At 40.0% G+C, this 13750-nt stretch overlaps 1 protein-coding gene across 3 annotated transcripts in view; it reads right to left on the reverse strand.

The window, feature by feature from the left end:
• Positions 1 to 13750, reverse strand: part of LOC110502467 (cGMP-dependent protein kinase 1) — a 183143-nt gene that overhangs the window by 102612 nt on the left and 66781 nt on the right. The gene's annotated exons all lie outside the window — the stretch shown is intronic.

Below are 13750 nucleotides of genomic sequence, written 5' to 3' on the forward strand. Positions count from 1 at the left end.
TAGTGTTAAACACAAAGAGAATGGTTTTCTGAACGTTTTGTAATATTGACCTTCGGGACCTGCATAATGGACATGCATATTGGCACATCACATTTATCCCTATTTGATATGTACAAGTTGTGCTTGTTTTGATTGAATTAATTTAATTGGATTCTATTTTTGTAGTTCTATGGTATGTTCACATTGAGGGCTTCATTTTAAATGAGACTAAGATTTCATGACTCAACTTTTAAGAAAAGTCATCATTGCTAAAGTTGATAGACCACCTTTAAATGAACCTCCATACAAATGAATTAACTACATATTGCATTTAAGTTATTTACATGAATGGCATCTGTACTTGAAAGTACTTAAAACATCATATCAGGTGTTAAAAAAGGACATCTTACAAGAGTCATGCAAAATGTCACATATACTGTTCTTCCACAAACTGAAATCATCACTGGAGATATACTGTTCTTCCACATTCTAAAAATTTAAACGGCAATGAAAAAAGTATTATTTGAAATAACAAAAAAATATAGATTGTTGTTGGAAGATATGGGTATGGTGAATTATTTCTCAACCATAAAACACCTAATGTGGTACACACAATTAATAATATAATATCTATATATATATCTTAAAATGGAAAAATTGTCACATATATGGTTCTTCGTCTGTAGGGTTCATATGTAAAACATGTATCTTTCGTCAAGGTTTATGATGAGTATTTCTGTTATCTGGCATAGCTCTCTGTAATTACTCCGGATATTTTGGAGGCATTTCTGAACATGGCGTCAATGTAAACCGATATTTGTGGATATTAATATGCATATTATCGAACAAAACATAAATGTATTGTGTAACATGATGTCATATGAGTATCATCTGATGAAGATTATCAAAGGTTAGTGATTAATTTTATCTCTAATTCTGCTTTTGTGACTATCTTTGGCTGTGTTTTTTGGGGTTTGGTGGTGATCTAACATACATATATGTTTTGTTTTCGCTGTAAAACATTTAAAAAATCGGACATGATGGGTAGATTAACAAGATGTTTATCTTTCATTTGCTGTATTGGACTTGTTAATATTTTAGAATTTCCCGCGCTGCCTTTTCAGCTGAATGTTGGGGGGGGGTTCCGTTAGCAGAAGGTATGTCCTAGACAGGCTAACCAGTCAGGTCACTCAACCGAGACTGCTCTTTTCACTGCCAAAGAGGACTCCTCCTCCTCCTCCTCTGTTCTCATCCTTCTAGATCTATCATCTGCCTTCAACACCATGAACCTGTCACACCCTAATCTGTTTCACCTGTCTGTGCTTGTCTCCACCCCCCACCAGGTGTCTCACATCTCCCCTCATTATCCCCTGTGTATTTATACCTGTGTTCTCTGTTTGTCTGATGCCAGTTCGATTTGTTCGTCAAGCATCCCAGCGTTTTTTCCCTTGCACCTGTCTTTTATATTGTTCCTGTTTTCTAGATTAACCGGTTTTGACCATTCTGCCTGCCCTGACCCTGAGACTGCCTGCCGTCCTGTACCTTTTGGACTCTGATCTGGATGACCTCTGCCTGCCCTTGACCTGTCATTTTGCCTGCCCTCTGTTCTAGTAATAAACTTTTGTTACTTCGATGCTGTCTGCATCTGGGTCTTCCCTAAAACGTGATCGAACCATCAGATTCTTCTATCCACCCTCTCAGGGCTGGGCGTCTCAGGCTTTGCATACTCTTGGATTGCATCCTACCTGGCAGGTCGCTCCTACCAGGTGACGTAGAGAGAATCTGCATCTTCAACACATACTCTCATCCCCAGGGCTCAGGTCTAGGCCCTCTCCTTTTCTCTCTATACATCAAGACTATGTGCTCAGTCATATCCACACATGGTCTCTCCTAGCATTGCTATGTGGATGATACTTAACAACTTTTCTCCTTCCCCTCTTCTGACACCCAGGTGGCAACATGCATCTCTGCGTGCCTGGCAGATATCTCAACTTGGATATCGGCCCACCACCTCAAGCTCAACCTTGACATGATGGGGCTGCTCTTACTACCGGGGAAGGTCTACCCACTCCAAGACCTCTCAATCACGGTTGACAACTCCACAGTGTCTCCTCCCAGAGTGCAAAGAACCTTGGCGTGACCTTGGACAACACCCTGTCGTTCTCTGCAAACATCAAAATAGTTACTCGCTCCTGCAGGTTCATGTTCTAAAACATTGGTAGAGTACAACTTTACCATACATAGGAAGTGGTGCAGGTCCTAATCCAGGCACTTGTCATCTCATGTCTGGACTACTGAAACTAGTGATTCATATGTTGATGATGTAAAGAATATTTGCTGTTCTGTGGTGCGTAATGAGGATCATGTGACTAAACTAAAGAAAAAGAAACTACACTATGAAACAAAGATAAATTATATGAAGAATGATAGTGAAAAGCTTTGGGGCACCTTAAATGATATTTATGGCAAAAAAAAACTACTCGGCTCCTTCATTCATGTAATCAGATGGCTCATTCATCACAAAGCCCACTGATATTTGTATTTTGTATTTGTATTTACTATGAATCCCCATATTTCATGGTGTCCAAAAAAATTAACATTACAATACATTCACAGATTTCACAACACACTCTGTGTCCTCAGGCCCCTACTCACCACCACCACATATCGACATTACATGTGTATGTATAGTGCATATGTTATTGTGTGTGTGTGTGTGTGTGTGTGTGTGTGTGTGTGTGTGTGTGTGTGTGTGTGTGTGTGTGTGTGTGTGTGTGTGTGTGTGTGTGGCGTGTGTGTGTGCAAACGCTTGTGTTGCTTCACAGTCTGCACTGTTCCATAAGGTAAACTGTTGTAAACTGCCTTAATTTTGCTGGACCACAGGAAGAGTAGCTGCTGCTTTGGCAGCAGCTAATGGGGATCCATAATACATACAAATACAAACTCAATGTTGGCTGGGATCCGCACTTGTGCCATCAAACCCCTGGAACTTATCCAAAATGCTGCAGCCCGACTGGCATTCACCCTTCCTAAGTTTTCCCATGTCACTCCGCTCCTCTGCACAATCCACTGGCTTTCAGTCAAAGCATCCACATCCACTACAAGACCTACAAGACCATGGTACTTGCCTACAGAGCAGCAAGAGGAACAGCCCCTCCCTAAATTCAGGCTATGTCCAAACCCTACACCCCAACCCGAGTACTCTGTTCTGCCACCTCCGGTCTCTTGGCCCTCCCACCCATAGGAGAGGGCAGCTTCCGCTTAGCACAGTCCAAGCTCCTCTCTGTAATGGCACCCCAATGGCGGAGCTTCCCCCTGAGTCACTGCCCATCTTTTGAAAACTTCTGAAACCCTAACTCTTCAAAGAGAATCTTAAATAATTCCACAATAACTTGTTACTGCAAGTTTTTGCTAGTTTGACAACACGAGGGCATCTTTGAGAAGCATTTGATAGTATTCTGTATTGGTATTACCAGAGAATTTAAAACCTTTTTTGTAATAACATAGTATATGGGATTGATTTGAAGAAATTTGGCATAATTAATAAGATTCAAATGATGGTGTTTCTATTCAGAGAAAAACAAAAAACTAAACCCTCATGGGTTTCCGTTAGGATGGAATGGGAAATATGGCCCAATACCATGACGGTCGGGAGTAGGCTACAGGATTGGAGGATTCAAATTGTTTTGCCTTCAGACAACTTTGTTCCACTATTTCTGTAAATCAGTGATATTTATTCCCATAGTAATTCTTTATGGATCCATAACTAAATCAACATCTGCAATTTGAAAGAGTATTTTTTAACACAATTTTATTCACGAAATGTGTTTATTTGTTTATTAGGCTACTGTGCAGTTTACAATACATACTGTAGTAAACATGGGAAAGTGCCTAATTCCTTACATAAGGGAGAGCAGGCCATATCTGTACTACAGAATGCAGAGCACGCGGGAGACTGGTATTATTTCATAGTTGTGATGTCTTCACTATTATTCTACAATGTAGAAAATAGTCAAAATAAAGAAAAAACGGAAATTAGTAGGTGTGTCCACAAACTTTTGACTGGTACTTTCAGTATTAATTTGATTAATATTATTGTGTTTCTATTCCATGAAAAATTAAAAACCCTCTAGGTTTTTGTTAGAATGGAACAGAAAATATGGCGCTGTACAACATGACGGTTGGCGATACAGTACTGCGCTATTTAGCTAAAGAATCCCTGTGTTGTCACGTTCTGACCTTTATTTCCTTTGTTTTGTATTTATTTAGTATGGTCAGGGCGTGAGTTGGGTGGGCAGTCTATGTTTGTTTTTCTATGTTTTGGGGTATTTCTATGTTTCGGCCTAGTATGGTTCTCAATCAGAGGCAGGTGTCATTAGTTGTCTCTGATTGAGAATCATACTTAGGTAGCCTGGGTTTCACTGTGTGTTTGTGGGTGATTGTTGCTGTCTCTGTGTTTTGCACCAGACAGGGCTGTTTTTTTGGTTTTCCACATTTATTGTTTTGTAGTGTTCGTGTTTATCTTTGTTTATTAAACATGAATCAATATAATCACGCTGCGTTTTGGTCCACCTCTACTTCACCACAAGAAGACCGTTACATGTGTTGTGAGGACGGGAGGCCGGGGTTCAATCTCCCGATGGGAAGGAAGTAGTAAGCTGTCCTTGTAAATAAGAATTTGTTCTTAACTGACTCCATATGTGTTATTTTATAGTTGTGATGTCTTCACTATTATTCTACAATGTAGAAAATAGTAAAAATATAGAAAAATCCTGGAATGTGTAGGTGTGTCCAAACTTTTGACTGGTACTTGCTTATTTCATTTTAATAATAGTATGGTGTTTCTAATCCATGAAAAACAAAACCCTCAGAGTTTTTGTTAGGATGGAATGGAAAATATGTTGATTTACAACATGATAGTCAGGAGTAGGCTACAGGATTGGAGAATTCCAAATTGTTTGCCTTCATTAGACAACTTTGTTCCAATATTTCTGTAAATCAGTGAAATTTATTCCCATATTAATTCGTTATGGCTCTAGCTCCACAATGAAATAGGGTGCAGGCCAGGCATCAGACTGTTGGCCAGCCTGCCAGCTTAGTGGAGTCTGCCACTAGCACAGTCAGTGTAGTCAGCTCAGCTATCCCCATTGAGAACATGGCGGTGTTCGCCTTAGCAAACTCACTAGGATATAGACCTCCTCCATTCCTGCCATTATTGAAAGAGATTGTGATACATCACATCTTAAAATATGTCTACTTAATGTTAGATCCCTCACTTCCAAGGCAGTTATAGTCAATGAACTAATCACTGATCATGATCTTGATGTGATTGGCCTGACTGAAACGTGGCTCAAGCCTGATAAATGTACTGTGTTAAATGAGGCCTCACTTCCTGGTTACACTAGTGACCATATCCCCCGTGCATCCCGCAAAGTCGGAGGTGTTGCTAACATTTACGATAGCAAATTTCAATTTACAAAAAAATGTTGATGCAAATTATTTACTTAAATCATACAATGTGATTTTCTGGATTTTTGTTTTAGATTCCGTCTCTCACATTTGTAGTGTACCTATGATAAAAAAATCAGACCTCTACATGCTTTGTAAGTAGGAAAACCTGCAAAATCGACATTGTATCAAATACTTCTTCTCCTTACTGTAGGTCCATATACAGCATTCCTCACTGAGTTCCCTGAATTCATATCGGACCTTGTAGTCATGGCAGATTATATTCACATTTTTGGTGACTTTAATATTCACATGGAAAAGTCCACAGACCCACTCCAAAAGGCTTTCGGAGCCATCATCGGCTCAATGGGTTTTGTCTAATATGTCTCCGGACCTATTCACTGCCACAGTCATACTCTGGACCTTGTTTTTTTCCTCATAATCCTGGACTATCGAACCACCATTTTATTACGTTTGCAATCGCAACAAATAATCTGCTCAGATAAATTCTCAGACAACCCAAAGATTCCTTGATGCCCTTCCAGACTCCCTCTGCCTATCCAAGGACGTCAGAGGACAAAAATCAGTTAATCACCTGAGGAACTCAATTTAACCTTGCGCAATACCCTAGATGCAATCGCACCCCTAAAAACTAAAAACATTTGTCATAAGAAACTAGCTCCCTGGTATACAGAAAAATACCCGAGCTCTGAAGCAAGCTTCCAAAAAAATCTTTTACAGGGGCTGAGTCACTGGCTTACTGGTGCTCTTCCATGCCGTCCCTAGGAGGGGTGCATCACTTGAGTGGGTTGAGTCACTGACGTGGTCTTTCTGTCTGGGTTGGCACCCCCCTTGGGTTGTGCCGTGGCGGAGATCTTTGTGGGCTATACTCGGCCTTGTCTCAGGATGGTAAGTTGGTGGTTGAAGATATCCCTCTAGTGGTGTGGGGGCTGTGCTTTGGCAAAGTGGGTGGGGTTATATCCTGCCTGTTTGGCTCTGTCTGGGGGTATCATCAGATGGGGCCACAGTGTCTTCTGACCCCTCCTATGTCAGCCAACAGTATTTATGCTGCAGTAGTTTATGTGTCGGGGAGCTAGTGTCAGTCTGTTTTATCTGGAGTATTTCTCCTGTCTTATCCGGTGTACTGTGTGAATTTAAGTATGCTCTCTCTAATTCTCTCTTTCTCTCTTTCTTTCTCTCTTTCTTTCTCTCTCTCGGAGGACCTGAGCCCTAGGACCATGCCTCAGGACTACCTGGCATGATGACTCCTTGCTGTCCCCAGTCCACCTGGCCGTGCTGCTGCTCCAGTTTCAACTGTTCTGCCTGTGGCTATGGAACCCTGACCTGTTCACCAGACATGCTACCTGTCCCAGACCTGCTGTTTTCAACTCTCTAGAGACAGCAGGTGCGGTAGAGATACTCTCAATGATCAGCTATGAAAAGCCAACTGATATTTACTCCTGAGGTGCTGACCTGTTGCACCCTCAACAACTACTGTGATTATTATTATTTAGAGGATTAGAGGACTCTAAATTAATAGAAAATAATATAATAAGTGTATTTTCCAATAGGATCTGTAAGAATATCTAGGGGGCTTTTATACAATTCTAAATTAATTAATAATAATTGCTTTGTTTAAAAAGTAACAATATTTTTGAGATTTCGTTTTCATTTAACCTAGAAAAAAGTAATTGTTGAACATTCTCAGAAATTTGTAAATAAAGCCAGTTTGTTATTTAGAATTATTTATTTCTGGTTAAACCTAACTTTATTATTTTGCAGACATCACTTGCTTATATTCATGAAGATGATGAGCGATAGGCAAAGGCAATCTGGAGTCTGCTGGCGTCACGGCACAACATCAACATCTCTCTATTTACAGTCAGAAGACAATGGAAGAAACTTGCGTGGACTTATAGAAAGGCTCGGTAAGAAATGTTTTTTATATATATATATATATATATATATTACAGTTGACGTCGGAAGTTTACATACACCTTAGCCAAATACATTTAAGCTCAGTTTTTCACAATTCCTGACATTTAATCCTAGTAAAAAATCCATGTTAGGTAAATTAGGATCACCACATTATTTTAAGAATGTGAAATGTCAGAATAACAGTAGAGAGAATGATTTATTTCAGCTTTTATTTCTTTCATCACATTCCCGTGGATCAGAAGTTTACATTCACTCAAGTAGTATTTGGTAGCATTGCATTTAAATTGCTTAACTTGGGTCAAACGTTTTAGGTAACCTTCCACAAGCTTCCCACAATAAATTGGGTAACATTTGTCCCGTTCCTCCTGACAGAGCTGGTGTAACTGAGTCAGGTTTGTAGGCCTCCTTGCTCACACATGCTTTTCAAGTCATTTTGCCACAACTTTTAAATATGCTCAGGATCATTGTCCATTTGGAAGACCCATTTGCGACCAAGCTTTAACTTCCTGACTGATGTCTTGAGATGTTGCTTCAATATCCACATAATTTTCCTTCCTCATGATGTCATCTATTTTGTGAAGTGCACCAGTCCCTCATGCAGCAAATCACCCCCACAACATGATGCTGCCAACGCCGTGCTTCACGGTTGTGATGGTGTTCTTCGGCTTGCAAGCCGCCCCCTTTTTCCTCCAATCATAATGATGGTCATTATGGCCAAAAGTTATATTTTTGTTTCATCAGACCAGAAGACATTTCTCCAAAAAGTATGATGTTTTTTTATGGCGGTTTTGGAGCAGTGGCTTCTTCCTTGCTGAGTGGCCTTTCAGGTTATGTCGATATAGAACTCATTTTACTGTGGATATAGATACTTTTGTACCTCTTTCCTCCAGCATCTTCACAAGGTCCTTTGCTGTTGTTCTGGGATTGATTTGCACTTTTCGCACCACGTTCATCTCTAGGAGACTTTCTACGTTCTAAGTTCATCTCTAGGAGACAGATTTACAGATTTACATTACAGATTTAACATTCACCATGTTTTTTTTTTCACCTCTACATGTAGGTCTCCCGATTTAAACCCTTATCGAACTTGTTTGGCATCAACTGAAAACATTAATCGGTAACTCTGCCAACCCAACTGGCTATAGAAATTGACAATACAACAATGCAACAAATAAATTGATCATCTCAGCAAGGTTTTACCTGTGGTAGTGGAGCTGGGTGGAAGTGCGATTAAAATGTAGTTGACATAAACATCCGCATTTGAATGTCTTTTTTTCGTTATTTTATTTTATTAATGAAAGCATAAAGATGCAGATGAAGAAATAGTGTAATGCAGTTTTGATTTAGAAATGTAACACTTTAGAGTACTTAAGCATCAAATAAATTGCAAGTTGAGGGATTTTCACAATAGTAGCCGGGCTATAAAAAGTCTATTGTCCTGCTAATAGGAAACATTTGCATGATGGGCTACATTCTTTATTGCAGGGGTTCTTAAACTTTTTCAGCCCGGGGCCAAAATGAGAAATTCTGTGTTTTCCTGGGACCCAAGCTTAGGAAAAACTATACATAAATATTGGTACATTTCATTGCCCTTATGCCTAAAACAAACGCAATATAGACAAAAACAAAGAAATGAAATATCCATATTAATATACATTAATGTTTATTTTCCCTCATTAAAAACACTCTTACATACAGTACCTTGCGAAAGTATTCGGCCCCCTTGAACTTTGCGACCTTTTGCCACATTTCAGGCTTCAAACATAAAGATATAACAGGACACTAAGGAGGCCTTTCTACTGACTGAAAACACCCTAAGAAAGATGCCCAGGGTTGCTGCTCATCTGCGTGAACGTGCCTTAGGCATGCTGCAAGGAGGCATGAGGACTGCAGATGTGACCAGGGCAATACGTACTGTGAGATGCCTAAGACAGCTCTACAGGGAGACAGGATGGACAGCTGATCATCCTCACAGTGGCAGACCACGTGGAACAACACCTGCACAGGATCGGTACATTCGAGCATCACACCTTCGGGACAGGTACAGGATGGCAACAACTGCCCGAGTTACACCAGGAATGCACAATCCCTCCATCAGTGTTCGGACTGTCCACAATAGGCTGAGAGAGGCTGGACTGAGGGCCCGTAGGCCAGTTGTAAAGCAGGTCCTCACCAGACATCACTGGCAACAACTTTGCCTATAGGCACAAACCCATCGTTGCTGGACAAGACAGGACTTGCATAAAGTGCTCTTCACTGACGAGTCGCAGTTTTGTCCCACCAGGGTTGATTGTCAGATTCACGTTAATCATTGAAGGAATGAGTGTTACACCGAGGCCTTTACTCTGGAGCGGGATCGATTTGGAGGTGTAGGGTCCATCATGGTCTGGGGTTGTGTGTCACAGCATCATCGGACTGACCGTGTCATTGCAGGTAATCTCAATGCTGTGCGTTACAAGGAAGACATCCTCCTCCCTCATGTGATACCTTTCCTGCAGGCTCATCCTGACATGACCATTCAGCATGACAATGCCACCAGCCATATTGCTCGTTCTATGCGTGATTTCCTGCAAGACAGGAATGTCAGTGTTCTGCCATGGCCAGCGAAGAGCCCGGATCTCAATCCCATTGAGCACATCTGGCACCTGTTGGAATGGAGGGTGAGAGCTAGGGCAATTCCCCCCAGAAATGTAAGGGAACTTGCAGGTGCCTTGGTGGATGAGTGGGGTAAAATCTCACAGCAAGAACTGGCAAATCTGGTCCAGTCCATGAGGAGGAGATGCACGGCAGTACTTAATGCAGCTGGTGGACACACCAGATAGTGACTGTTACTTTTGATTTTGGCCACCCCTTTGTTCAGGGACACATACTTCTATTTATGTTAGTCACATGTCTGTGGAATGTGTTCAGTTTATGTCTCAGTTGTTGAATCATATGTTCATACAAATACTTACATGTTAAGTTTCCTAAAAAACAAACGCAGTTGACAGTGAGAGGCTTTTCAAGAAAACCTCAGAAAAAAGATAATGTAAACCGCGAAGCACACGGGCATATCCCTCTCACACTCACGCAGCTGCCAAACTGAGCAGAGACCGCTGCTAAGCAGAGAGTGCACTCGGCCAAATCAATTCCAATAATTAACGAAATAATTATAAATTTACTCTGACACATCGCGACCCACCATTAACAGGTTCGCGACCCATACTTTAAGAAAGGCTGCTTTATTGTAACCACAATGTCACACATAATTTGTATCTACCTTTCCAATTACTTTTCGAGTTTGGAAATTACAAATGTGCACTTTCTTTTTAAATACATTGTTTTAGTTCGAATGTGCAGACTTTTTTTCTTTAAATGATTGTTTTATGTAGGATGCTACATTTTTGACCAGTTGCAATTGTAAGTAGGCCTAATAAAAAAAATCCTACTTCAATTAGGCTGTTAAGCTTCATATCCTACCTCAGCCAGTTAAGTTATTTTATATAGTCTGGGCTCAGAAGAAATAGACTCCAATTAAGCCCTCTTGTTGTTTGTAAAGTCAAGTTCACAATTCAAAAGGCACTCGCACATCTGAACTATCTTTTTTGCTGGTGCATGGCAACAGCCAGATAAGACGAGGAAAAAGAACAAGGAACCTGCACACTGCTCTTGATCGTATCACTGATCTATAATAAGCTCTACGTATCGGCCTCACGACCTTCGTCAGAACTTTTGTGAGTTTTTTAAATTAGCACCATTACAGTATGTAAACCTAGCCACCCCCACCTCTGTTCCACTCATCAAATGAGGTTGGAGGCGAAGGAAAAACAAATAAGTGCTACCAAATACAACAATATGCATTTAATAAATATTCAAATAAAGTGGGTACATAAAACATACTAAACACATCTGTAACACCACAATGAGGACATCGACCTACCAAGCAAGTTTTCATAAATGAAACGTCAGAGTAATCTGAAATAGGGGCATAATTCATGTTCAAATTTACAACATAACATACATAGGCATTTCATCATTAAGACCTTTAGGAAATAATGTCTGGAGGGTGAAAATCCCAAAACATTCTCTTTTACTCAGATAATTATTTTATAAATGAATTACTTCTGTCTGATATCTTAACTTTCTCTATGCCACAAAATCTAAAAGGCAGAAATGTCATGTTTTAGGTCATTAAAATGTACTGTGACTGGATAATCGCTGTCGTTTCTCCTAATTGAACTTTGATGTTCACTGATTGTCTGTTTGAGAGAACAAGAGGTTTTACCTACATAGCACAGCCCACATGGACATTTAATAACGTAGGTAACGTGGGTGGTGGAGCACGTAATAATGTAATTTATTTGGAACCGTTTTCCTGTATGTGGGTGGCAGAAATATTCACACTTCATCATATTGTTGCACTGTGCGAAACCTCTGCATTTATAGCTAGCATTTGGAAGGTGTGAAAGAGCCTGGCTGATTTTCTTTTGTGGCTGGCAGTCGGCATGGACCAATTTATCGCGTAAATTGCAACCTCTCCTATTTACAATCAGTGGTGGATTCCTAAATTCAGCAGGCAAAGCTGGGTCTGATGATAAAACAGGCCAGTGTTACTTGACTGCATCTCCCACTTTTCTGGACTTCAAAGTATATGTAGTTGTGAACATTCCAGAGTGTTCTTTAGCTTCAGCGGGTCTTTTTTTCTAGCAGTTCATCTCGTGTTTTCCCCACTATCAAATTAAGAGCTTCATCCACACATTGTGGAGAATAGCCTCTTCTTAGAAACCTATTGCGCATCTCCACTGCTTTTTCTAGATAGTCCTGAAAATGATTTGTTGCAAGTTGGGGAGGGGGGGTTCACACCTTGCTCGGCTATTAGACAATTCTTTAGTAAAGGTTGAATAGTCTATTGTTCAGCTAATGGCCCATCCTGCTACGCTTGTGAAAAACTAATAATAATACTTTCACATGTTAAAGATTCCAATTGATAAAGTGTTTTTAGCCACAATCTGCCCCAACCCCGATGAATTAATTTGGGCACAGTCGATAGCCCGCTGGACTTACCTTTATGGCAAAAAATTATGCACAATCGTTTGTCTCTACATTAACTAATATATTCCTCTCAATTGTACATTTTTAGATTGAATCGTTATGACGTTATAACTACTTACATTTGCAACCCCAAAATGTTTTGTCAGACATATTTGCTGAAGTCACCAGGGACGTATGGCCCGCGTCAAATTCGTCATTGGAACCACTTGATATGACTGGTCATATAAAAACCATGGGACCCAAATGCATAATGAGTGCTCTAACTCCCCCTTGTGGTGGTCTGGAACAATGAAGCCGTGACGCTGGGTACCTCTAAGTTCCGCGGTGTAAGCTACCAACTTTTAAAGGAGGAACCACTGTATGAAGAATAAATGCATGACCTTATTGTTGAGGAGCTCTTCACAGCAGATTTATACAGAGTGAGAATTAAAGACTCAGAGATCCCTCACAAATGACACATTAAGGCTCTCTCTAAGGCATGTTCTTCTATCCCACGGACTGGGAAAAATAACCAATATTCTCTCCTGGGATGAATAGAAGATATAGATCCTTCACATACTAACCATACAGAGACAAAAAGAAGAGGGGACTGACAGAGAAAATAAAATAAGTGAATAGAAAGGGAAAAGTGGGACAAATAGAGAACGAGATAAATAATAAGGAGAAGGAAACGTTAGGGTGAAGAAGGGAGAAGGACAGAGAGTGAGAAAGAGATGTTGGGAATGATAGGGGAAACTAGAATAGGCAGTAGTCAAATAGAGAGGAATAGAAGGTTAGATGAGGGATGGAGAAAGACAGAAGGACAAAGATGAGGGAAATAGGTGGACAGATAAAGAGACAGAGTGAATGTCCACATTGAGTTTAGATTAGTTTTCACTCCATGTCCAGGAACTATTTGCACATAAATTACACATTTGCTAATTTTGTGTGTGCCAGAAGGATAACAGTCTGTTTGGCCATGTGCATGTGTGTTCTGCAAGCAAATCAATAATAACATGCTGAATGGTGTGTATTAGTCTCTATTACATGTCCTTTTAACCACAAGCTCTATCTTTGCAAACAGCTAATTGTATTTGTTTATTTTATTTATCTATTTCTGAAATTACATAATTATTTTAACAGAGCAGAGATATTATGTGCAGTGGATTTGGAAAGTATTCAGACCCGTTGAATCTTTTCCACATGTTGTTACGTTACAGCCTTATTCTAAAAAAAAATATTTTTATTTTTTAATCTTCAACAATCTACACACAATACCCCATGATGACAAAGCAAAAACAGGTTTTTACATTTAAAAAAAATCGAATAAAAAGACGGAAATAATACATAAGTACATAAATATTCAGACCCTTTA

This window comes from Oncorhynchus mykiss, chromosome 23 (genome assembly GCF_057628025.1).
Source record: "Oncorhynchus mykiss isolate SJ-2025 chromosome 23, ASM5762802v1, whole genome shotgun sequence".
NCBI lineage: Eukaryota > Metazoa > Chordata > Actinopteri > Salmoniformes > Salmonidae > Oncorhynchus > Oncorhynchus mykiss.